The sequence below is a fragment of the Heterodontus francisci genome, chromosome 21, assembly GCF_036365525.1.
Source record: "Heterodontus francisci isolate sHetFra1 chromosome 21, sHetFra1.hap1, whole genome shotgun sequence".
Taxonomy (NCBI): domain Eukaryota; kingdom Metazoa; phylum Chordata; class Chondrichthyes; order Heterodontiformes; family Heterodontidae; genus Heterodontus; species Heterodontus francisci.
In genome coordinates, this window is record NC_090391.1 from 23,194,994 (window position 1) to 23,199,340 (window position 4,347).

Here is a 4,347-nt window from a genome sequence, read left to right on the forward strand (position 1 = left end):
ATAGGTTTGCACTGTCAGTCTATCCCACATGCAGTGTGTTACAGCAGCAGTTCCCTCGAAAACACAGGGTTACAGAAATAGAATCTCTCAATATCAGTGGGTTACTGCAGGCTTCTCTCTCTCGCACACAGTGTATGAAAACATCTGTCTCACACAAACATAGAGTCACACCACTAAACTCTCTCCAACGCACTGGGCGACACCACCAGTCTCTTTCACACACAACGGGTTGCTTCAGCAGCCTCTCTTTCATACATTTTCGTGTGGTACCAGTCAACTCACAAACACAGGGTTGGATTACACCAACAGTCTCTCACAGAAAGTTAAAAAAAAAGTTACCCTGCTCTGGTCCACGCAGACGGATACAGCATCTCTCTGTCAATCTCACAGAATGTTACATCACTTGTCTCTCACAGTCAGCGGGTTAGACCACATGTCTCTCCATCTCACATACACCAGCAGTCTCTCTAACACACAGGGTGTTGCAACACCAAATTTCTCACACACAGAACGTTATACCATCCGTCGCTCTCTTCTCTCTCATGGAAAGGATAAAACCAAGAATTTCTAACAGGCACAGATGTTACAACACAAGACTGTCTCTCACACGCAGAGGGATACAACACCAGTTTTACCCTCACAGACATCGGATTACATGACCAGTTTCGACAAACAAAGGGGTTTCACCGCCAGTCCCTCTCACACATGAAAAGTTACACCACCAGACTTCTCACACACAAGAGGATAACCTAGGAGAGAGTATGGCCCATACTATCGAAAAGGTAACCCAGGTGTAGAAGCAAAATATGGTCCTTAATGAACATTTTGCGACTGTCTTCACAAAAAACGAGGCAAATATTGTAGTTAAGGAGGAAGAGTGTGACATATGCAATGCGATAAACAGATAGAGATAGGAAGTATTAATAGGATGAACATCCTTGAATGTTGATAAATTACCGGAGCCAGATGAGAGGTTACCTAGGTTGTTAAAAGCAGTAAGAGAGGAAATAGCAGAGGATCTGACTATCATTTTGCAGTCCTCACTGCATGCAGGTGTGGTGCCGAAGGATTGGAGAATTGATAACCTTTTACCTCTTTTTAAAAAGGGAATGAAGGATAGAACGAATCATTACAGGCCATTCAGTTTAAGATCAGTAGTGGGCGAATTAATGGAATCGATTCTGAGAGACAGGATAAAGTGCCACTTAGAAAGACACAGATTACACTGGATAGTCAGTATGGACTTATTGAGGGAAGATCTTGTTTGACTAACTTGATCGAATTTTTGAGCAAGTAAGACGGAAAATATTTTAGGGTGGTGCAGTTGATGTGGTCTGAATGGACTTTAGCGAGGCTTTTGACGAGGTCTCACATGGCAGACTGGTTAAAAAAATAAAATCTCATGGGATCCAAGGAAATGCTGGCAAGGTGGATGTAAAATTGGTTCAGTGGCAGGAAACAAAGTGTAATTGATGATGACAGTGTTAGTGACTAGAGGGCTGTTTCCAGTGGTGTTCCTCAGGGCTCAGTGCTGGGTCCTCTGCTTTTGGTGGTGTTTATTAACAATTCGGACTTAATGTCGAGGGCATGAACAAGAGGTTTGCGCACGACACAAAGACTGACCGTGTGGTCGCTAGCCAGGAAGATAGCTGCAGGCTGCATGACAATATTGATTGTCTGGTCAGGTGGTCAGAAAAGTGGTAAATTAAATTCAACTTGGAGAAGTGTGAGGTGATGCATTTGGTGAAGTTAAACAAGGCAAAGGAATACACGATTAATGGGAAAACACTAAGAAGTGCAGACGAAGTAGGGACCTTGGAGTGAATGGCTACAGATCCCTGAATGTAGCCGGGCAGGTCGATAACGTGGTTAAGAAGGCATATGGAATCCTTTACTTTATTAGCCGAGGTATAGAATAAAGGAGGAGGGGGGTTATGCTGGAACTGTAAAACACAATGGTTAGGCCACGACTTGGTTACTGTGTGCAGCTCTGGTGACCTCATTACAGAAAGGATGGAATTGAACTAAAGATGGTACAGAGGAGATTTATGAAGATGTTGCCATGATTGGAAAAATGCAGCTTTGAGGAAAGATTGGATAGGCTGGGGTTGTTCTCCTTGGAACAAAGAAGGTGAGGGGAAATTTGATTGAAATCATTGTGAGGACCCTGGCAAATGCGAGGTGATGCATTTTGGAAGATCCAATTCAAGAGTGAACTATACAATAAATGGAAAAGTCCTGGGGAAAATTGATGTACAAAGAGATTTGGGTGTTCAGGTCCATTGTTCCCTGAAGGTGGCAACGCAGGTCAATAGAGTGATCAAGAAGGCATGCGGCATGCTTTCCTTCATCGGACGGAGTATTGAGTACAAGAGTTGTCAGGTCATGTTACAGTTGTATAAGACTTTGGTTCGGCCACATTTGGAATACTGCGTGCAGTTCTGGTCGCCACATTACCAAAAGGATGTAGATGCTTTGGAGAGGGTGCAGAGGAGGTTCACCAGGATGTTGCCTGGTATGGAGGGCGCTAGCTATGAAGAGAGGTTGAGTAGATTAGGATTATTTTCATTAGAAAGACGGAGGTTGAGGGGGGAACTGATTGTGGTGTGCAAAATCATAAGAGGTATAGACAGGGTGAATAGCAAGAAGCTTTTTCCCAGAGTGAGGGATTCAATTACTAGGGGTCACGAGTTCAAAGTGAGTGGGGAAAAGGTTAGGGGGGATATGCGTGGAAAGTTCTTTACGCAGAGGGTGGTGGGTGCCTGGAACGTGTTGCCAGCAGAGGTGGTAGACGCGGGCATGATAGCGTCTTTTAAGATGTATCTAGACAGATACATGAAAGGGCAGGAAGCAAAGAGATACGGACCCTTAGAAAATAGGCGACATGTTTAGATAGAGGATCTGGATCGGCGCAGGCTTGGAGGGCCGAAGGGCCTGTTCCTGTGCTGTAATTTTCTTTGTTCTTTGTTCTTTGGATACAGTGGAGGTTTAGGGTATATTCAGCTTAGCAGAGAGGTCAGTGACGTGGAGTCATAGATTTAAAGTGATTGGTAGAAAAATTAGAGAGTAGAAAAGGAAAAGCTTTTTCATTCAGAGGGTAGTCATGGACTTACTACCTGAAAGCATAGTTGAGGCAGAAACCCTCATCTCATTCAACATTAGTCAGGATATGCACAGCAAGTACCGTAAGCTGCAGGGCTACGGATCAAATTCTTGAAGGTGGGATTAGAATAGGTGAATCTTTTTTGGCCAGTACAGACACGATGGGCCAAGTTGCCTCTTTCTGTGCCTGAAACTTTCTATGATTCTATACCAGCAGACCCTCACACACAAGATGGTTTACACCACCAGTCCTTCTCTGTTATGTACACAGTGTTGCAACACCAGTCAGTCGCACAGACAGAGTGTTAAACCAACAGGTCTCTCTCTCACAGAGGCTTGCGCTACCATCCTCTCTCACACACATAGAGTGTAGCACCACCGGTCTGTCCCACACACAGAGGGTTATATTACCAATTTCTCCCGCAGTCCCTGGATTACCGCACCAGACTTTCTCTAACACACCTTATGTTTCACCGCCAGTCCCGCACACTCACGCTTTCATCACGAGTCTCTCTCTTATGCACAGACAGTTAAACCAAATGCCTTTATCGCTCACAGTTACGCTACCAATCTCTCTCACAAGCACATTATTATACATGCAGTCTCTCTCACAAGCATTGCGCTATCGCACATGTCTCTCTCACACAAAGAGGGTTGCACCACCTATCTTTCTCACACATAGAGGGCTACAGCATCAGTCTCTCCCTCTCACACACAGGTAATTGCACCTTTATTCTCTCTCACACAGAGCATTGATCTACAATTTTCTTTCTCTCACACACAGAAGGTTACACAATTAGTCTCCCCCACAAACGTTTACAGTACAGTTCCTCCCACACTGAGTGTTGCACAACTGGACTCTCTCCCTCACACAGCGTTCCAGCTCAGAAGGCTGCGCCAGCAATTTAACACAGATACAGCGTGTACAGCACCAGTCTCTCACGTACACGTCGAGTTTTACACCACCCGTCTCTCTCTCTCTTTCAGACACAGTCTGTTACACCACTAGTTCTGTCACGCACGTGGGTCACACCACCATTCTCTTTTATTCACTCAGATAATACCGTTGCAGTATTTATACCTCTCGCAAACAGAAAGAATTATTCCGCCAGTCTCTCTCACACACCGTGAGTTACACCACCAGTCTCTCACAGACACAGATGCTACACCACCACTATGTCTCTTGCACGCACAAGGGTACAACACCAGAGTCTCACTCTCATAGAGCCAAGACTATGCCACCAG